The 22,800-nt window shown below is 47.4% G+C and overlaps 1 pseudogene; it reads left to right on the top strand.

Moving 5' to 3' along the window:
* Positions 1 to 311: 311 nt before the first annotated feature.
* Positions 312 to 2,463, top strand: LOC129470072 (uncharacterized protein TMEM132E-DT-like; annotated as a pseudogene).
* The last annotated feature ends 20,337 nt before the right edge of the window (positions 2,464 to 22,800 follow it).

The following is a 22,800-nucleotide window of genomic DNA, read 5'->3' as shown; positions in this document are numbered from 1 at the left end:
AAATGACTCGAGAGAGACACACACACTCGCGCTCGCCCGCCCTCCTTCTCCGTCCGGGATTCAGCGCCCACCCGGGCAGAAGCGGGCGCCGAGCTTGGCGCGCTCGCTCCCACCCCTCCCAGATTCCCCGTGGTCACGTGGCCCCGGAGCGCGCGGCACACAGCTCGCGCGCCACGGAGACTCCCCCCCACTCCTAGCTCCCCCTTCTCTGTCCACGTGTCCATTCCGCATTCCCAGCCTGGGGGCGCGCGCGGCTCCTTAATGAGACTGGGGCCAAGGGCCGACCTCGCGATTCCTGTCGCCCCTATTTTATGCTTGATTTTTCCTTCCCAACGCCGGCTAGCGCTGGGACCCGAATGGGGCCGGCCAGCTACGGCGGGAGGGGCCTCCACCTCCCCCAGATGCGTTTCTCCAGGGTAGACGCCACCGCAGTCGCTGATGTCCCTTTTCAAAGGATGCACGCTCCCCACCGGCCACCGGAGGTGTTTTGCAGCCGCTGTCCCAGAGGCGCGGGTAGGGGGCACCCTACCCCCATCCCCAGAGTTCGCTGGGCACTGGCCGGGAATCAGCCTCGCTGCTGTGCCCAGCTCCTCTAGGGCCGCGGGGGCTCTGGGGCTCAGCTTCGTGCGGGAAGGGTCCGGGGCGCAGCTGTGGGAAACCTATTTATTTCGCTGCTGGGGAAGGAAGACAGAGAAGAGAAGGGGACAGTGCGTTCCTACAGGTTGTTTAGCAAGCCTTTAAAGAGGCATGAGGTGGGGGTGAGGAACTGCCCCTCTTGCATACTCACCCAGGCACCTGCTGACTAGGGGTAGGGGTGGCTGGAGTGATATGTGTTCCCACCATCAGGCCCTTTCCATTAGAGTGCAACCTAGATCAGACCCGACAAGTCAACCTTCACCCCTCATCTGTCAACCGGGCATCGGATCCATGGCAATGATTTCATAGCTTCATTGGGTATCAGCTGCAATCCTCAGAGGGTGAATTTCAATCCCACCCTACTCTGGACGGACAGGGTCTTCAATCCCATGGATATATCCCTACTGGGGAGGATATGGATCTTGAGGGTCACCCTTCCACACCTCAGCACTCAACTGGAGTGAGAGTGTGGGGCCAGGTCAGAGCAAAGCCAGCTGGGGCGCTCAAACCGTGCCTTCCATCTGCCTGACTCCATGCTAGCCCTCATGACCCTGAGAGTTTCCTTTCATCCAGGACAGTGACATTTTGTTTTTGGAAAATGTGCTTGCATTTTTCCTGGAAGGCTTCCTCCTTCCTGGCTGCTGGCTGTTGCTGCCTCGCTTGGTACTGGGCCTGTAGAGGGCTGCTCTGGCCCTTCCCCCACCCCCACATCTGTCTGGAGCTGGGGGGAGGTGCAGCCTGAGGAGAGCTGGCCAGCTCTTGGAGGCCCTGGGGATAGAAGGTGCTGGAGTCGTCAAAGAAGATGATTGTCATTAGGCCCCTAATGCCTGATGGCAATTAATGTCACCCAACGGCTTATTCACCAACCCACTGAGAAGCAAGCTAGCAATCAGGCTCTGTGCGGGGGAGAAAGGGGGAAAGATCCACCTCCTAAGGCAGGGGAGGGCTTCAGGAAGAGGAGGAAGGAAGCAGGGAGGGCCCTCCATCCCTGCCCAGCACCCCATCAGAAGGGTCATGGAGCCTGAGCATGGCCAGAGGGAAGAGACAAGGTGCTTTTCTGAGCCCAAGACACACCTTACCCTGTGTTGTCGATCAAATTTCCTTTCTCCTCAAATGTTCCCAGTTGACGCTAGGGTCTGAGGGGCAGCAATGTCACATCTCTCCCAGCCGTCTGTGGAAATAGCACAGTGTTCTGGTCAGGGTGGGCAGGGACTCAGACATCGAATTCTTCTCTCTGCACCCCCATCTCACCCCACCCCATAGCTCTTATGTGACCTTCCTTTGCGATTCAGTTTCTCCTCCTTCCTCCCTCCCTTCCTCCCTGTCTCTGTCCCTCCCTTTCACAGTAGTACGGTGCATATCTCCAACATCACAGACATTTATAGGTACAACAGTGAGCAAGACAAAACTAGCTCTTGTCCTCATGGAACTTACTTTCTAGAACGGAAGGCAGACACTAAGCTTCTAATTGCTTGCAATTGTGGTGTGATTTGGCATCATGCACTTTGCTCATCTTATGGAGAAGACTGAGGCTTGTGGTTGGAAAGGGTCAGTGAGCAGCCTGCTATCTTTAGAGAATACAGTTTCAGCCCCAAGTTCTTCCTGTACCTCCGATATGGATCTACCCTTCCTGGATTGAAGCCTTCTGCCAAGTCCATGGGCCTGATGATCCTCTGACTCTCCAAATGCCAGATTTTCCTCCTCCTTGCCTCAGGGAAGTGAAGGGCAGCTGATAGCCCACCTGGAGAATAAAATACGACTCCAACCTCTAGTGCTCCATGGACCTGTCATTCTCAGCAGTGTAAATCCTACTGCTCAGAGAGAAGGCAGTTGGCACAAGGTAGACAGCCAGTTGTTTCAGCTATTCCAATCCTGCATGTCATTTACCTGGAAAGGGATTCCATACATTCCCTCTGCCTTTCCTACTACCCCGGCAGACTGCCCTCGGTCTCACCTGTGAGTTCTAGTTACGGATTCCCAACCAGCAATGCCACTGGAGCTTAGATAAGGGGAAGTCAGAGGAGCCACCCCAACTGAAGTCCGGGCTGGAGAGAGGACCTGGGATGTGTATACTCTTTTATCCCAGATAAGCACCTTATCAACTTAAGGTGGTAGTGTCTCTGCTGTTTCCATTCTGTTTGTGTCTTTCTGGACAGAGGATTGGCAATGGTTGGAGGTTATCTCAGTCACCAGTTCCCAGGTGATGCCTGGAAGAGCCCTGTCCTCCTGCCAAGAAGCCAGGCAGCAAACGGGGTTCTGTCCCAGTCCCCAGTGCCCTGCATGGATGCTTATCAAGGACCCCTACATAAACTGGCACCCATTTCCTCCCATGCTTGACCTGCCCTCATGATAGGCCAGGTGACATCTGTCCTTCAGCATGCCTCTGGTTTTCAGAATGCCTACCATCGGGGGACAATCAGATGAGACAAGTGGAGCATCATGAAGACACGTTCCTGGAATCACCCTGGAATCCTACTCTGTCTTGGCTCAAGGGGGTTCCGAGATTTCCTAAGCTAGCCCTCTCATTTTACAGCTGCAAAAATGGAGGCCTGTTAATTCAGCCATTTTATGAAATCCTTTGAAATTTTTATTGAGCTCTAATTGTGTGTGAAGCATTATGGAATGCTTCTGTACTGGAATGCATAGGTTGAACAGACAGATAAGGCCCAGATGGAGGAAGTTCAAGAGTTTTCACCAACCCATATAGAGAACCTAGTAATATTAATGACTAATGTTAATGAATACATGCTTTTCACATGCCAGTCACTGTGCCCGGCATTTTGCATGCATTATCTGAGTCCTCACTACAACACTGTTAAGTAGGTATTGTTATTATTACCATTTTCCAGATGAGAAAACTGAGGCTCAGTGAAGGTAAGTTTCTTGCCTAGGGTCATAGAGCTATAAAGTAGCAGTCGCAACTCAAGACCACATATATGTGATTCCAAAGCTCAGGTATGTAACCCATTTAGCCACTTTCACTGTGATATGCAAGGGCCCAGGATTTCATATATGGCAAAGCTATCATTTCTGGGTGGACATGTTTATGGGCAGTGAGGTACCAGGCATAAATATGCCATTAAACACAGGGAGGGTAGTGTGTGAAGGAGGCCAGCACAGGGGCTCTGGGAACACAGGCACCTCTGATGAGAAAGTAGTGTTCTTTCTGCAGTACTGTTCTGAGTAGCTCAGCCTCTTGTTCCCCTTCCCCGGCACCCAGATTCACACCTACATGCTGTTAGACATTCACCCCATTTAGTACACAGTTATGCATACACGTGGCTATTTTAGCAATTGTCCAGCCTTCACCCTGCAGCTGGGCTGCTTTGCCTTCCCCTGTAGGCTGAGCTCCCAGCTCAGATTCCAGGACCAATAGCTATTTGTGAGGCAGGAGAATGTCAGCAGTGAAGGGCAGCACGGCATGATGGCCAGCATGTGGCTTTCCCAAGCAGAGACCTGGGTTCCAGTCCTAGAAGGCAAAGCAACTGTATCAGTTTGCTCATGCTGCTGTGACAAAGTACCACAGACTAAATGGCTTAAATGACAGAAGTTTTTTTCTCACCGTTCTGGAGGCTGGAGTCCAAGGTCAGCATGCTAGCAGGGTTGGTTTCCCCTTAGGACTCTTTCCTTAGCTAGAAGATGGACACCTTCTCGCTGTGTTTTCACATATGGTCATTTTTCTGTGTTCATGAATCATGGTTTATCTTCCTCTTCTTACAAGGACACTAGTCATATTGGATTCGGGCCCCATGAAAATGGTTTCATTTTAACTTACTCACCTCTTGAAAGACCTTAGCTCCAAAGATCATTGCATGCTGAGTTACTTGGGGTTGATACTTCAACGTGTGAATTTTGGAGGTAGAAGATATATTTGAGAGTAAAAAAGGGTTCTGTTAACCCATTTATGCCTGAGGTTGCAATTTTTTGAAGTTTTGTAATCAGATCTTGGCAATGACCTGGAGAAGTAGAATATAAATAATTCCCACATGCTTAGCATTCCAGTAATGGAACACTAGGCATAAATGGGCTAAAAATTACTTTGGAGCAGCAGTCTTAAGTGGACCATTTAGGGTAAACTGGAACATATGGACACCCTAATATTCTGGCTCCATCACTCACTCTACAGCCATCTTCTTTTAAACCACAGCACCTCTCTGAGTCTCAGTTTCTTCATCTGTTGAATGGAGATAATCATACCAACTCCCCCAAGCAGGCACTTTTAAAATACTAGTAAATGCATACTGATTACCTGACAGTACTGAGCACCACTGCATGCTCTGTAAAGGTTAACCATTGCTATTATTGAAACCAAACTGCTCACTGAGGTCTATGGACCTATGTGATGTTGACCCCTGGCTGCTTTTCCAAATTCATTTCTTCCCCCTTCCCCCTTCTATTTTATTACACTGGCGCCACAAATGCCGCCCAGCAGTCATATATCAAGTACATTCCTTCCTCAGGGCCTTCTTACCTGTTGTTCCCTCCACCTGGAATGCTTTTCCCCTAACCCCTTGCTCCTTTACTTCATTCAGGTTTTTGCCCAACTGCCACTTCCTCAGAGATACCTTCCGAGGTATATGATGAGCTGATATAAAATAATGCAACTATTGTTCTACCTCCATTGCTTTATTCTTTTATGCTACTTTAATTAGATTCATAGCAGTTGGTATTTTATTTTATAATTGCCTGTGTATCTATCTGTCTTTTCCAATAGAATGTAAGCTCCCCAAGGGCCAAGATTCTGTATGAACCATTCACCAATATATCCCCAGTGCCCAGAATGGTGCCTGGCATATGTGCTCAACAAAATAAACTGACTGGATTATTTATCCATATTCACTTACTTCAGTAACTGGGTCTTTAATTTTGCCCAGTCCTGATAATTGGGTCTTGGGTCTGTGTTCCCATAAGGGCCCTGCCTGGCACCTCACTTCCATGATCTTCCAGAGCCTGGGAACCCACAGCCCATGCCCCTGATGCTTCTCTTGGCAGCCCCAACTCTTACTATGCCCTTTTCCTTGCGGAGGCTGGAGTTCCTCCACCTGCCATGTCAGCCTCATCCTGACTGGTAGGGCTTGAGCTGGGACCCCAGAGCCCTGATTCCTCCCACCACTTCCCACCACCAAGTCCTGCAGGACAGAGACATCTGCATTTCCTACCATTCCCCAACATGACTCCTCTGCCCCAGCCAGGCCAAGCCGAACTCCCTGCCACCACCATCACGAGGGATGCTCCTCTTCATGCCAGGCTCATTCTTCCCTCCCCACCTTTGTTCCTGCTGTACCCAGCTTCCTTTGTGTTTTTCTCCACCAATTAAAATCGTGCCCATCTTCACGTTTCAGCTCAGGGGTCTTCTTTATAAAGTTCTCAGACACATTGTGAAATGGTTATATGGCCTCATGGAAAAAAAGAACAAAGAGAGATTTTGGAATCAGGCAGGGTTCAAGTTCTGACCACATTTCCTTCTGTTTAGTTTCTCTCTGCACCTTGAGTGCCTGGTCGTCACTACACAGTAAATCCCCCCTGCAATGGGGTCATGTTCTCATTAAGATTATTGCTCAGAATCCACCCCCTTCCTATTTTTATAGATAAGAAACCCAAGGCCCAGAGAGAGCCAGTGACAGGCCCAAGTCCACACAGCCAATTACTGGCACAGACAGGAATAGAACCCCATGTAAGTATATGCCTTGCTCCCTGCCCCACGGTGTGCCCATTCCTAAACTTTCACTGCCTGGCTCAGCCCTGCCTTGGACTTGGAAACCCATCTTTTCTTTCCTAGAGAGAATGAGGCTCCTTGGGTAATTATTTCAGGGATTTATCCCTGATGCAGTGTGGATGCTAGACTGAACCAGACCTTGGACTCCAGTTCTAGCAGTTGCATTTATGTACTCATCCAGTCATTCAGCCTCACCGTGGACATTTCTTTCTCTCTGAAACCTTCCCTGACACTGCCCACACCCCCATCCCTATTCAGTTCACCTGTAAGGCCCTGCGTCTCCCACAGCTAAGCAGCTTTCAGATTGTGTTGATTTGCCTGTCTCCTCCCATAAAGGGGAGACCCAGGAAGGCAGGCACTATCTGAGTTGACCCTTGTTGTGTGCCCCTTGCCTGATGTCTGTTGAGTATTCAGTTAATGGCTATTGACTAAGTGAATTATTAATCACTTACTGTGTGTTTGGAGCTATGCTAAATGAATGAGATGGCCTCTGCCCTCAAGGAGTTTGCCATTGTGTGGGAGAGGGAAGTGGGCAGACACAGGATTATGATGCACAGTGGCAGTGGGTGCTGCCCTGGAGGGAAGCATAGGAGCCCTGGGGCTGGAACGAGGGGCATCTAGTTCAGCCTAGGACATGAGTGCTGCAGGATATGGGAAAGCTTCTTGAAGGAGGTGACTTTGAGCTACACTAAGGGAAGGACAAGCTGGTTTGGGGAAGTGGGGAGAAGAAAGGGAGGGGAGGAGGCTGCTGCAAGAACAGAAAACAACATTTTAAAGCCTGGATTCGGGGAGGACATGGTGTGATCAGGAGACAGTCAGTGTTTCTGCATGGCTGGGGCATTTGAGAGCTGGGGCAAAGCTAGGAAAGGGGCTGGGGAGGAAGCAGGCCCATTGCCTCTGTGCCCAAAATACCTGTCTGTGGTGACGTGCACGCTTGTGGTTACTATATTCAGTTACACAACTTCACATGTTTGGGGCCAAAGACACTGGGAGGCTTATGAAGCATTTTATCAGTGTGTTTGTGCACAGTCCCTAACCCCAACCCCACATATTTGTGCACAGTCCGTAACCCCGACCCCACATTAATGCCCAACATTAGTTGGGCAACTCAACTCTCTGCAAACTGGGTTACCTTTTGTACTGGCTGCTTACAAATCTTTTTACTCCCATTTTCCCAGAATCTCTACCTTTAGTTCCTCTTCAGGCAGCACACTTCCTCCGATCCCCACCCCGTGGCCAGCCCTGACTCTAGCTGTCCCCTTTCTCTTCCTCCCTCTGGCCCACGTGGACAGTAAGCTAGGACCACCCCGGGCACCTAGCCAAGGGAGGATTTGGACTTGAGCCATGCAGGCTGGGCTCTGCTGTCCCCTCACCCTCTTTTCCTCCCCACCCCCATACAGCTTCATTTAATTCCAGGGCAAAGCACTTGCCTGATGGGAGCCAGAGAAAGAGAGCAAGAGCCAGAGACGGAAATACAGAGACGAAGAGAGCAAGGACACTTTCTTTGCCACAGCCCAGCAGCTGAATGGCAGTAAACTCTGATGTGGTTACAAGCTCCTCAACTTCTTGTTTGTTGGCCAACTTGGCTGCCAGGTACCAGTGGGAGAGGAAGAGCCAGGGGCCCAACTTCTCTCCATGGCCTCCTGATCAGCTGCCCGTGACCTCCCAGAGTTGTTGAGCCAGCTCTGCCTGGCTCCTGGGGTTGGCAGTGCCCAGGATTCCTGAACTGGGCAGGAGGGCCAATCGGGCCTGCTGGGAGGGTGAGAGAAGGAGCCAGGCATGCTGAGGACTGCAGAGGAAGCCGGGTCTGCTCTGAAGAGGGGAAACCCTCACATCATAGACTTATATGGCCAGATGGGCCATTAGAGGCCATGCTGGTAACCCGTGAGCATTACAGGGGGAACGTGAGGCCCACAGCAGTGGGAATCTTGCCCTGATTTCACACAGGAGCTCATTTCAGAGTTGAGATCAAAACCCAGGTTCTCTTTCCGGATCCTTTAAGATGGGAATCCTGCTTCGAGTTCCCACCCCACCTCCCAAATCTGATTCTCAGCTCACTTACATCTTCCTCTTGCTAACAACCCATCTGTCTCCACACTGCCCACAGGATTAATCCCAAATTCCCCAGATTTGCATTTGGGGTTTGACACATACTTTCCAACCCACCCTCCCCACTTTTAGCCATTCTTCCCCAATAAGTCATGCCTTTCTCTGCCATGGTGCCCTTTTGCTCTGCTGGAATGCCTGTTCCTCCTTCCCCATCTCTTCTTGGGGCCCTTCTGTAAAGTCTGTTTCATCCACCCCAGGTGGAATCAATCACTGCCTGCCTCATTGTTAGAATCCATCTGATCTTGGTTTAGCCTTCCTCTCATTCACGTATAAAATCTGTAGGGACTAATGTAGTTTGGATGTTTGTCCCCTCATATCTCATGTTGAAATGTAATCCCCAGTGTTGGAGGTGGGGCCTGGTGGGAGGGGTCATGGGGGGTGGATCCCTCATGAATAGCTTGTTGCTGTCTTTGAGATCATGAGTGAGTTCTTGTGAGATCTGAGTTACATGACGTCTGATGGTTTAAGAGTGTGGCACCTCCCACTTCTCTCCCTCATGCTCTCACCATGTGATGCCTGCCCCTCCCTTTTGCCTTCCTCCATGACTGGAAGCTTTCTAAGGCCCTCACCAGAAGCAAATGCCAATGCCGTGCTTCCTGTGTAGTCTGCAGAGCCAGAAGCCAATTAAACCTCTTTTCTTTATAAATTACCTCAGGTACTTCCTTATAGCAATGCAATAATTGATTAATAGAGGGACACAGATTACTTTTTGTTCATCTTTAAATCTTCCATAACATTGAACACAGCAGCACACATGGAGTAAACGTTCCTAGACATTTACTGAACAAACGAACGTATGGCAAAAGAGGCAGTAGTTCATATACCACAGCCCTGCACTGTCTCAGTTACTTTCTATCCAAAGCCTCTTTGAAGCTTCTCTATCAGCTCGAGTGGTGTGTAAATATTATCTACACTTAGAGAGGAGGAAGCTGACTGAGGCTCCGAGAGGGAAAGTCACTTGTTCAAGGTTATGTAGCTAGAAACTGGCAGAGCTGGGATTTGATCTCAAGTCTATTTGTTTTTAAAGCCTGTGTTTAATTCACCAGCTCACAGCACATCTGATTATAAATGCCCTCTGAGGCTGATCTTCCTGGGACTTCTTGTGTCCGCATCAACATCCGTCAGCAGGGGATCCTCAAGGGGATTCTGGGGGTACCTGCAGAGTGTTTTCCTCCGTTGGAAATCCCCCTTCCCTCCCCAGGCCAAGTGAAGTAATGTTCTAGGCTTGTAGAACAGAACACAAAAATTAACCCTGGTCTCACGGGGGCCCTGTCCTCCTTTCCATCTCACCATCTGTCTCTCAGATACTCTCAGATGGTCACCAGGAGCTGTCATTGGGTGTTTCTGAACCCAAGTCCCAGAGCCAGGCTGCCTGAGTTCAAATACCAACTCAGCTATCTACTAACTATGTGACATTGGACAACTTACTTAACCTCTCTGTGCCTATTCCTAAAATTGGGCAGAAAGAACAGCTCCAAGGAAAGCCAAATCAAAGTGACTTTTGTGGTGACAATTGCTTAATAACAACTTTACAAATCCAGTTGAATTACTATGAATAACAACCCTCCTTTTTTTTTTTGTATGGATACCGCACCCATCTCCCAGAGAGCACCCAGCTACAACCCTGAAATCTACCCAAAAGAATAATTACTGGGAAAACAAACTAAAAATAACCCCATAGGAAACAGTGCCAGCTCAGAAGCAGCTCTTTGGAGGTGGGGGCGTTCAAGGAACCTCTTCTGTTGCTTCTGGGATAATAGATTCTAATTTTTAAACCTGGAGTTGCCTTGGAGGTGAGTCCTGTCCCCTGCCCCTACAATCTAGGTCCCCAGGTCACCTTCAGTATGCTTCCTGGGCATCTGGCCTCTGTGCCGCCTTCTGGTGGTCCAAAGAGGGGTGTGGCAGATTGGGGGCCCCACTCCTGGTCCCCGATGCTGACTCGGTTCTTACCGTGTGGGACCTGGGTTGCTCCCTTTCCCTGTCCCTTGAGTTGGACTCACCCAGAGTCCACTGTCTTCCACTGAGGGTCTCAGTGTGTCAGATGTTTCATATACATGATCTCACTTCCTTCTCAAGGTGATTCCCACTTTCTTGGTAAAGAGAAGAGGCTCAGAGAGGTTGAGTCACTGGTTCAAGGACACACAGGGAGGAAAACATAGAGTTAGAGTTGGAACCCAGGTCCGGCCGGTCTGATGTCAAAGATTACAAACGTTCCTCTAGGAACCCCTGCATTGAGGGGCTCAGCTTCCCCAGGCCTTCCATCAGGGGGAGTGCAGGGGGGATTCCCATGATGCAGCAGAGGCCTTGTGATACTCCCCTTCAGATGGAGTATTACAAGGCAAGTGCTGTGTCTCTGCAGCCAGGGAGGGGCCATGTCTTCTCTGTGTCTCTCAGACTTGGCTCTCCCCAGGAAGGGCTGTGTTTCCGCATCAGAAAGGAGGGTCCTTCTTCCTATCAGTCTGGAAGAAGCTTCACCGTAGAGGCATCTTCTCCCCTCTAAGTGTGTGGGCTGCCTCAGGGAAGAACTGGATGTACTCTATTAGGCAAGGGCACTCCCTGTGGGGGGCTGTCTCCCAGCTCTAACCAGGTTCCATCGGTCCTGTCCTTGGTCTCCCTTTTCCCACCAATCACCACCTGGGACTCCAGAGTTCCCAGCTGAATGCTGACAGCCGACTAACGGGAAGGGCAGCAGGATAAACATGGGGGTCCCCTTGGCAGGGACTCAGGCTGTTTCTTTCCTCCAGCAGAGATGAATTCTTGTCCCTGGGAAGGATGATGGCTTTTCTACCTGAGAGTGCTGCTGCTACAGTTCCTTTTGATTGAAATGTGTCCCTGTGGAGATGAGGCGGCTCTGGGGACTGGTGGCTGCTAGTTTCCACTGCCTGGCCCATAGGCTTTGTCCATCTACAGAAGATAGATGACGTTATTCCAAGCTGAGATGATGCAACCAAGGTCAGAGTGAAGCATTTAATTGGAATGTCAGGGGCCGGGGCCTGGCTCCGCTAAGAGTGATTGATTCCCAAGCGGTCCTTGTCAAAGATGCAGCCATGGAGGGGGGAGGTGGTGCAGGGGAGGCCAGGGCAGTAGGAGGCTGCCAGCCACTGTCCCCTTGTGCACTGAAGCCACTCAGTAGGCTTCTGCATCTGTCAGAGGCTGTGCCTTCTACAAAAGGGAGACTGAGGTACAACAGATGGGAGGCATTACAAGGATAAGGACACTGGAGCTCCAAACTTCAGCCTTCAGTTCTGTCTGACAGCTCTGTTTCCCTCCTGCTCTTAATCCCTTCTAATTCCCTGACTGGTCCTGATCGTTTCTCTGTGCTAAAGAGAGGGCTATGGGAAGAAGCACTGGTTGCCCCATGACACAGAGAACACTGCCCATCTTACAGCTGCACTCCTCTGGCTCCAGCGTGCTGTGGAAGGGAAGGGTGTCATCAGAGGTTGGAAGCCACTGGCCTTCCATCTATGCATGGTAGGAAACTCTTCTCATAGTCTCCAGAGCCTAAGGGATCACTCCCATGTTGGGGAAACTGAGGCTGAGAATTGGGTTTGGTGCTACCTTGTAAGCAGCCCTCTTACATCCCATAGTGGTCTTGCTGCATAAGTCAAGGAAGAGCTAGGGTGTGGGCAGCAAGAACAGCTCCGGCTGTCCTGTGTTAGAAAGCTGGCTGCAGGGCGGTGCTGAATGGAAGGAGGCCGAGGCAGGGAAACATGAAGTGTTCCAGGTATAAATAGCTATGGTGACTGTGTGTGCTCTCCTTTCTTGGGTGTAGGAGTGAGTCCAGGGAAAGAACAGGCTGGGGAGGTGGCCAGGGGAGAGCAGCTGAGGCTGCAGAGAGGGAGGTGACACACATGGGCTCAGCATAGAGTGGCACCTGCAAGGAAGGGACTGGAGGAGATGGGAAGGCTGAAGGGTCTGGAGCTTGGATCAGGGATTTGGAGTAACTTGGAGGAGAAGGTGTGATTGGAGGCCTGGGTTGGTATGGGGTGGGGAGAAGTTCTTGGGTATGAGGTGGAAGGAGTGCTGATGTCTCCAAAGCATGCTCACTGTTTTATATGTCAGTCTCAGAAGGCTGGATCCAGGGCATTACATTTTGTTTTTGTGAACACAATCACCATCATCACTATTGTCTTCCTCATCTCAACTCTCATCACCACCATCACCACTATCACCATTATTACCAGCATCACCACCACCGTCACAAACATCACCATTATCACCACCATCACCACCAACATTACCATCATCATGACTCTCATCACCATCATCACCACCGTCATCACAGCTCTCACCCCCATCATCGCGAACATCATCATTGTCACCATCATCATAACTCTCATTACCAACATCGCCATTATCACTGCCATCATCACTAACATTATCATTACCCTCTCATAATAACTCTCATCACCCTCGTTACTGTCATTACCAACATGGCCACTACCATCACAACTCTTGTCACTAACATCACCATCATCAGCACCATCAACAACCTTAACATCAACATCATCATAATCGTCACCACCATCATCACAACTCTCATCACCAGGATCATCATTCTCATTACCACCACCATCGTCATCATTACCACTCTCATTGCTATCACTACCATCATTATCATCATCATTATCGGTCATCAGTCATTGTCCTTGTCCTGCCTTCCATTCCTGCTTGATGCTTTACAATTTATTCCAAAATACTTCCACATCCTTTCTCTAATAAGAAATTAATCAGAGACCTTTGAAACAGTCAGGATTGGTCTAGTTATCTCCATTTCACAGGAGAGGAAACTGAGGCTCAGAGATGGTAAGTGACATGCCTGAGGTTAAGCAACATGTTCACTTACTCTTATTAGAACTGAGTTCTTACCTACTGATTCAAGGCTCTTCCTACTGCACCTAGCTGCTGTAGAATCTCCATTGCCTTCCATATCCTGTTCCTCTTCTTTCTACTTGGCACCAGTACAAACTGGTGTGGAAAACTCTAGCTTTGATAAAACAAGAGAGGCTTTAGTCATAGTAGTACAAAACTGGATGTATGCTCATGGGTAAGTCTCTTCCTCATGTTGGGCTCTAGTTTCCTCATTTTCACAGGTACCGATTTGGGCCTGATAAAGTCCAAAGGCTCTTTCTACTCTGCTGGTCTATAATGGTGCCACAGAAAAAGAGTCATATAAACAGAGAAAAAAATAGAAAAAGACAGCGCGACAGAGACATAGATACACACAGACACACACACATAGACACACGCAGAGACCCAGAGAGACCTAGGAAGACCTAGACAAAAGACTCATTAAGATCCAGGAAGATACAGAGAGAAATAGAGACGGAAAGCAGCCAAGAGACAGAGTACACGTCAAAGAGGAGATTTAAGAGGCAAAAAGCCTAGAGAGGAAAAGTAAGTTTTTGAGCAGGAACAGGGGGCAACTGATCTGTGTGGTGGTCTCTGCTCAGGATCCCCACCCAGAGTTCTCCAGGGAGAACTGGCTAAAATGTGGACAGACAGTGCAGCCTGGAGATATTTCTGAAAGGTTTTGGCTGAATTGGCAACTTCTACGTGTGTATTGTATGTGCATGCTTGTCTGCATGTTTGAATTGTGGGCTTCAGAATGCTTTTTTTTTTCAGGGACCAGAAGGGGTGTTAGGGCATCCTATCATGGATTTTTACCTCCCTGCCGCCTGGCTTTCACAGCAGCCGTCTTGCTGATTTGGCTGCCTCTGTCCTTGACACATTAGTCCAGAAAAATAGGATGTGGAGGAAGTGGGGTGACAGGTTTAGGCTGCATTAATAAAGGAGCTGTGGTGGAGGCTCCCAGTTGTTTGTAGGGAGTTAGAAATGGCTTCTTCCCTTCTGTAAGTTGGGGGGGCTTTCAGCCACAGAAGCTGTGCAGCACTGGATTAGAGACTGGGCTCAAGTTCAGCTTGAACTCTCATACAATGACTTTGAGCAAGACTCTTGCTCCTTATCTACATGAAGAAGTGGGAATGAGTGAGCTCTGCCTTCCATGAGTCTGGGAAATAAACTTTCTTTAGTGACTAACTCCCATTAGTGCACTTTGTGCCCCAGAGCCTCCGATTTATGGGCAGAAGGGCCAGGGCTACCTCCTCCATGAATGTTCTGGCCCACACTGCCAAGCACATAAAGCATCTTCCCATCATCTGTTTAATTCAAAAATCTTGCTTTATCACTTTCCTCTTTAGAATCCATCTATGGATACCTATTGCCCTCAGAATAAAGTCCAAGTACTTCCTCTAAGGCCCTGTAGACCTGCTGCAGCACTAGACCTGGAGGTGGCTGAGCTACTCAAACCCCTCTGTTTCCCCTATCAATCTCATCTGTGCAAATTCCCTAGTGAGAGGGCAGCCGTGGGCCTCCCTGGGTTTCAGCTGGCTGGACCTGGGGAGAGTTAACTCAAGACCAGGCAACCCAAGGCTCCAGAATTACTAGAGTTTACAGAAGAGTCCAGGAAAATTAGGAAGAGTCAGGGCCTTAAGAGGTCATGGCCAGCACAAGCTAAGAGGAGGCATAAGCCAAGAGGAGGCAGAAGCTACAAGGTAAAAGGAAATGACCTCCCATTTTTGGCAGGTTTTGTTGAACCTGGACTTGGCTAAGGGAGTCCCCGGTGATCCTAGAGATCCCTTACTCCTTGGTGAGACACACACACTTGTCCTGTCAATGCGCCCCCATTAGTAGAGGGAATCTATTCTCAGGACATAGTGAAGTAACACCGAAATACTTGTCCCTTGCTTAGTTTTGCACTTAATTACCCCTACTCACTCATTTCCTCCAATTCTGCACCTGATGCTTTAGCCACAGATGGCTGTGCTCTCCGAATGTGCTGTGATGTTGAGAGGCTCTGCACTTGCTATTCCCTTTGCCTGGAATGCCACCTCCCACCTGTTCCCAGGATGCTCACCGTTCAAGTTACCTTCTCTGGGAGGTTTTTCTAACCACTTCCAGCCTCAACTGCGAAGTCGATTTCTCCCTCTTTTGCCCCCGTATGTCCCTGCAATTGCTTCACAGTGCTTGGTCCATGTCTGTCTTTCCCTTTAGACTGAGAACTTGCCAAGGACTGATACCATGTCCTTCATTTTTGTATCCCCAGCTCCTGGCCCAGGGTCTGCTAGAGAGAGGATATTAAAGTTGTGTTGAACAAAAGGATGTCTTTAAATGTTCATGCAATTACATTGGGAATGTGGGAGGAAGACCAGGTTGGGGTGGGCTGGGAGAGAAGATAAGTTAGGTTTGGACCAGGCTGAACTTGGTGTGTCTGTGGACTTGGACATGGAAATACCCAAGAGGAGAGGAAAATATGAGCCAGGAGCTTGAGAGAGAAGTTTGGGCCAGAGAGCAATTTGGGAGCTGCACATTTATGGGTGGCAGTTGGAGATATGGGGGTGTAAACATGTGCTTGGGAAAAAGAATAAAGAAAAGATAAGGAAGCTGAGGAAGTATGGGCTTGAGGAAAGCAGACCCCCACCTCTTCTTCTCCACCCACCTGAGCTGGAGATGCCTACCAATCATTCTGGGCCCAGAGGCAGCCATAGTTTGGGGGAGAGGCAGATTCTCAGGATGAGGGTACCTGTGCTACCTCGGAACATCTCTTCTTCATTAAGTCCCTAGGTTTGGGGAGATAATTGTTTTCCTCATTAATGAGCTGCATATAAACCACTGAAGTTTTCCTTGGCTCACTCCTTTGCCAGGTAGCCAGCACTCCCCTCTCTCCTTTCATGGGTAAAGGATGTGCCAGTGTCACTGCAAGGCATGACAGGACTGCAGAAACCTGACGACAGCAGGAGGCCGACAGGGTGGGATAGACTGAGAGGTGGGAAAGGCCAGGCTCAGAGGCTGGGGCCAGGGTGGAGGATAGGTGTCTTTGATGCCTTAACCCTTGGAGAAGAATAGCCATCATTTATAAAGCATCTGGTATGTACCAGGCATGGTGTCTAGCACAATATAGGTGCTATCTCCTCGACATCTTTTTTGGTAGGGCGCTTACCCTGTTTTGCAGATGAGGAAACTGAGGCTCAGAGAAGATATAACCATCCACAGTTACATAGAATTGTTGCAAAACCAGCTTCCAAATCCAGATCTCTAGGACTCCATAGTCCAAGTCTTCCCTGGAACATCACCCTGGGAGGGAAGCTTTCTCGGGACCAGGTGTGCTTGCCACAGCAGGCAGATCCACCCCAGCAGTTCTGGCTGCAGAGCATAGCACTCCCCTTGTTTTGAGCCATAGCTGCTGCTTCTTTCCTCCTTGTGGCCATCATTAGTACGGCTATACAGCTATTTCCAGCTATCCTCACCTACATGGTAGGATTGCTGTGCCTGGTCCCCTTGAGTGGGGTTTTGTCTTAGTTCTGTCTCCTCACTTTGTGAGCAGAATTGGCATGTGTCACTTCCAGGCCAAGCACTTAATTGCCAAAGTAAGACCCTCCAGAGCAATCTTCTCCTTCTGGTAGAGTGACTGGCAACATGCAAGATGTTAGCCACTCCATCAGTCTGGGGCCCAGTGGCGACCCTGAGCAGAACCTCCTGCTGAATGGTGATGGAAATTTAATGACAACGAGATGATTTTGGGGTTGTTACTGCAGTGTAACATAGCCTATGCGGAACTGAGATGTAACTTTTCTCATTGCTAGAAAAAGTCATGTAAACCAGTTTGCTCCCAAGGCTCTACCCTTGCCGGCCCCAGAACCATCTCTCTCTGAGCACTTTCTTCAAAGAATTCTGGCATTTGTGAATGTTCCCAAGAAAACCAGAGAGAGATCCAGATGCTTCTCTGAGCACAGAAACTGAAAGCCAAGCTTTCTGTGAGGTTCCTAGATCCATGGTACTGCTGTCAATATCTATAGATTGTTTCATAGTTTACAAAGACCATTTATGCTTGCAAATATGCCCAGTCCTAGAAACAACCTCTCTGAGGGAGACATAGTTGTTACCATTTCACAGACGAGCAGAAGGGAAGTCAGAGGAGTTAAGGCTCCTTGGCCAGAGCTGCATGGTTCTTTGAATCACTCACTATGCAACTTGAGGCAAGTTACTTAACATTTATGTTCCTCGGTTTCCTCAACTGTAAAATGGGGATAATCGTAGTGCCTATCTCATATGAATGTTATGTGTATGAAATGCGATAATATACATGAAAGCATTAAAAACAATGTTAGGCTCTTGTAAGTACTAAATAAGTATCTGCTGTTATATATCATTGCTGTCACCATCATCACCATCATCATCATCAACATAATCACCACTATCATCACTATCACCACCACCATCATCATCATTGTCCTCACCATGAATACCAACATCACCACCACCATCATCATCACTACCATCATCAGTATCATCGTCATCATCAACATAATCATCACCATCATCATCATCACTACCATCATTGTCATCACCGTCATCACCATTATTGTCATCATCACCACCATTATCCCCACCACCACCATCTTTATTATTATTCTTATGGTTCTGGACATATCACTTCTACTCTCTGGGCCTCAATTTCCTTACCTGTGAAATGGGAACAGTAAATATTTGCAAACTGTATAATAATTATAGAGTTTATTGAGTGCATATCATGTGCTTGATACCATTCTACGTTCATTATTCATTATCTCGTTTAATTCTCATGAGCACCTCCGAGATCAGATTATAAATAGCAGAACTGGGATTCTAACCTGGGCCATCTGACTCCAGAGTAAGTCTCTTAATTACTACCATATAAACTTTATATGGTAGTACAACGTTTGTGTTTTAAGCTGTTATTACAAGAGTCTGAAAGTTAAAAAAATTAAAAAGAGTTTACAAACTAAAGAAGTTACAGTAAGCTAAGGTTAGTTTATTCCTGGAGAAAAAATATTTTTAATAAATTTAATGTAGCCTAAATGTACAGTGTTTATACTTATAGTCTCAAGCCTCCTAAGTGGTGATAAGTGGCATATGCCAGGTAGCATGTAGTGCTGCAAGATGTTTCTTGGGCCTTTTAACAAGTAAACTGATCTGTGAGCTATGTGAGTTCATGAGTGTTAAATGTCTGTGTGTGCACATTTATGTGTGAGTGTGACATGCTATTTAAAGTATATGCAGTCATGCGTTGCTTAGTGATGAAGATACATTCTGAAACATGCATCGTTAGGTGATTTCATTGTTGTGCACACATCATGGAGTGTACTTACAGAAACCTGGATGGTATAGCTTACTACACACCTAGGCTATACAATATGACCTCTTATTCCTAGGCTACAAACCTGTACAGCATATTGCCGTGCTGCATACTGTAGGCAATTTTAACACAATGGTATTTGTGTATCTAAACATATTCAAACATAGAAAAAAGGTACAGTATAAATACAGTATAAAAGATAGAGAATGGCACACCTGTATGGAACGCTTACCATGAATGGCGTGTGGAGGACTGGAAGCTGAGCTGGGTAAGTCAATCAGTGAGTGGTGAATGGACATGAAGGCCTAGGACAGTACTGTACACTACTGTAGACTTTATAAACACTGTACATTTAAGCTACATAAAATTTATTAAACATATTTTTCCTTCTTCAGTAATAAACTAACCTTAGCTTACTGGGACTTCTTTAGTTTGTAAACTCTTTTTATTTTTTTTTAACTTTCAGACTCTTGTAATAACAGCTTAAAACATAAACGTTGTACAGCTGTACAAAATATCTTCTTTCTTTATATCCTTAATCTATAAGAGATTTCCTATTTAAAATTTTTTCTTTCTTTTTTACTTTGTAAAGTTTTTTGTTAAAAGTGAAGACACGAACACACACATTAGCCTGGGCCTACACAGGGTCAGGATGACCAATATCACTGTCTTCCACCTCCAATCTTGTTGCACTTGAAGGTCTTCAGGGGCAATAACATGTATAGAGCTGTCATCTCCTGTGATAATGATGCTTTCTTCTGGAATTCCTCCTGAAGGACCTGCCTGAGGCTGTTCCTGAGGTAGTGTCACTCTTTTCAGAAACATATCCATGGTGGTTTGCTTGGTTGTTTTATTTTTTCATCATAGATCTGCTTGTAAGCAGATAATGCACCATGAACATTCCTCTCTATTAATGCAAACCTTTTGTTGTCAGGGTCTACATTTTCAAACCTTTTAAGGAGGTTGTTGCGGTCTGCAAAAGCTTCTGCTAAACTCCTCACTGTGAATTTTCTTCAGGGTTCTTTTTCTTCTCCTGCACTTTCCCTTTTTCTTGCCTCTTCAGCTATGTGATCCTGTTCCAGTTCCAACAATTCCTCCTTAGTCAATTCTTCATGTACCACCTCTGAGAGCTCCTCAATGTCATCCTCATCCACACCCAGGTTGAAGTTGTTTGCCATCTCAACCACAGCCTTGTTGATTTTTAATCCCCTTATGCTTGGAAAATCCTTTGAAGCTTGGATAAGCCTCTTGAGTGTCTTCTTCCAGATGCCATTCATACACTCATTGATGACATCACTTAATCCCAAGCAAGGTTCACGATGCAAAGATGTAGTTTTTCCAGAATTGCATCACTGTCTTCTCAGTTCCTTCCTTAGTTGTAGCAATAGCCTGAACAAAGGTCTTCCCTGAGCAGTAGGTCTTACAAGCTGCTATAATTCCTTTCTCCATTGGTTGACTCAAAGAGGTGGTGCTTGGAGACAGAAAGACCACATTGATATTGGAATGAAGATCACCAATAAAAGAGGGATGTGTGGGAGCATTATCAACAATAAGCAAAATCTTGAAATGTATGTTATTCTCCAAACAGCATTTCTCCATTTTGCTGGCATAGCAACTCAAGGGGGCATCTTGGAAGAGGAGTTGGGTCATCCATGACTTATTATTGCTCCTGAAGTACACTGGCCGTGTGTGCTTATTGATATGCTTGAGGCCCTGGGATTCTCACTGTCCCAGATCATAAAGGGTTTCAATTTGTGGCCTGCAACGTTGTCCCCAAGCAAGACTGTCATCCTGTCCTTAAAAGTCTTGAAATCTGGCATTGACTTGACCTTCTTAAGGATGAAAGTCCTTTCAGGCATCCATTTCCAGAATAGGCAGCTTTCATCCATATTGAAGATTTGCTCTGGCAAGTAATTTTCCTCCATGATCAGATTGCTAGAGTTTTCAAAAATTCTTCAGCTGCCATCACATCAGCACTTGCAAACTCACCACTCACTTTCACAGAATGTAATAAATAATGATTCTTGAATCATTTAATCCACCCAGGGCTAACAGTAAATTCAACATCATAGTTGGGTCCAGCATCTTCTTTCAACATCACAAAATTTTTGCTTTGGCAGTGATCATTATGGTGCTGGGAGGGATAGGCTTCTGTGTCTAGTCTTCAAATCAAGTCATTAGAAATTTCTGTTTATCTGATATGGGCCCTTTTAGAACTTTTGTTAGTATCATTGCCTTCAGTGAAGCAGATCCTTTAACAGCTTTGGTCACTTTGATCTTGTTCTTCAAGATCGTAGCTATGGTGGAATGGCACATGCCTGACTGATGAGCAATAACCATCACTGATTCTCCACCTTCATAGTCCTTAACCACTTTTAATTTTGGACAATTACTTGATGTGGCCTCTTACTGGCAACATTAGCAGTGGGTTTTGTTCACTTTGGGGCTATGATGAACAAAACATTGTGAGGTTAAATCAAGCACAAGAGATAACAGTGCAATCAAGAAGTGCAGTAAACACGAGATATATGAGGCTGCTGCTGGAGTAACATAGCATACTGTTTTATAGTAAACCTTTTTTTTAATAAGTAGAAGGCGTACACTCTAATGATAAAAAGCATGGCATAGTAAATAGATAAACCATCAACATAGTCCTTTATTATCATTATCAAATATTATGTACTATTCATAATTGTATATGCTAGACTTTTATACAATTGGTAGTGCTGTAGGTTTGTTTACAGCAGCATCACTACAAACATGTGAGTAATGAGCTGTGCTACAACATTACATCACTAGGCATAGGAAATTTTCAGCTCCATTATAATCTTATGGGACCACCCTTGAATATGCAGGCTGTTGTTGATTGAAACATCGTTATATGGAGGATGACTATATTTGATTCCTGTTTGAGATCTGGCAGGCTTTCTGTGTATGTACTGGCTCACCTGTAATATTGTTTAATCTGTGATTATTGGTCTCTGTGTGTTTCAGTGTAAGTCATGCCCATATTTGTTGGTGTGATGCCATGTGAACCAAGTATGTGAGTTACCATGTGAGATGTATAGGCCACTGTGGATGTATTTGTAATGATATGTGAGCTATGTGGTCTGATTGGGTATGTGATATAGTGTGGCTGGTGCGTTTGTGTGTGTGTGTGTGTGTGTGTGTGTATGAGAGAGAGAGAGAGAGAGAGAGAGAGAGAGACAGAGAGAGAGCTGGCATGCAGTGTGCTATCTGCACTGTCTGGCTGTGAGTCTGTGGTGTGTATCTGGGTGCTGTGAGTGTGTGTTCACTTGTGAATCTCTGTGGGAACCAGTGAGCTGTGCATATGTGTGTGCTTGCATGTATGTATGTTTGTGTGTCTAGTCATGTCCCTGTACACAGGGTGTTGTTGTGTGCAAGTGTGTGTATCAGTAGGCAGAGTGCCCTGTGTTTCTAAGAGCCAGAAGGCCGGTACAGTGTGGGTTGAGGGAGCTGTGAGTTAGAGGGTTTAAACAGGCTTCTTGCCTGGCCTGGGTCCAGCTCTCCCCTCCCAGCCTCTGCAAACACTGCCTAGCAGATGCACTGAGTTTTTATACACGTGGAAACAGCCCTTTAAATATTTACCCTCCAGCCTGGTGGAATGTCCTGCTTCTCTTGCCTGCCCTCCCTCCACAGGCACTCAGCTCTTCTGCTGCTCCCTGGGGCTTAGCTTGGCAGGTCTCTGCTGCCCGTGGGACTCACTCTGGTTTCCAGGAGTCAGTGAGGAGGGAAACCCTAGGAAGGCTGAAGCCAACACAGCTCTCACTCTGGGTTGCATTCCTTAGCATGGCCTTCATAGCTGCCTTCACACCCACTCAACTCCCTTACACAGTCACAGCATTTACATTTCATTTACTTCACTTTTACACGCAGATATGCCCAAGCCAGCCTCACCACTTGACACTCACTCCCACCTCCTTTCACAGGTCCAGCCCTTCACACCTTTCCAGGCTCCTCCTCTTCTTCCCTTGCCAGTCTCAGGAGCTTCTTCCCCTACTCCCCTGACCCATCCAAGACGCTGTGAGCTGCCCTCCTTCCTTAAGGGCCAGGAGATTCCAGCCACGAAACTCTGTCCATGGTTCTGAACCGTCATACCTGGCAGATGCTTCACCCCTTAACCTTGGGACATTGGTGGTAACTC

Source organism: Symphalangus syndactylus, chromosome 20, assembly GCF_028878055.3.
Source record: "Symphalangus syndactylus isolate Jambi chromosome 20, NHGRI_mSymSyn1-v2.1_pri, whole genome shotgun sequence".
Classification (NCBI taxonomy): Eukaryota; Metazoa; Chordata; class Mammalia; order Primates; family Hylobatidae; genus Symphalangus; species Symphalangus syndactylus.
This window is presented reverse-complemented; position numbering and strand designations above follow the sequence as displayed.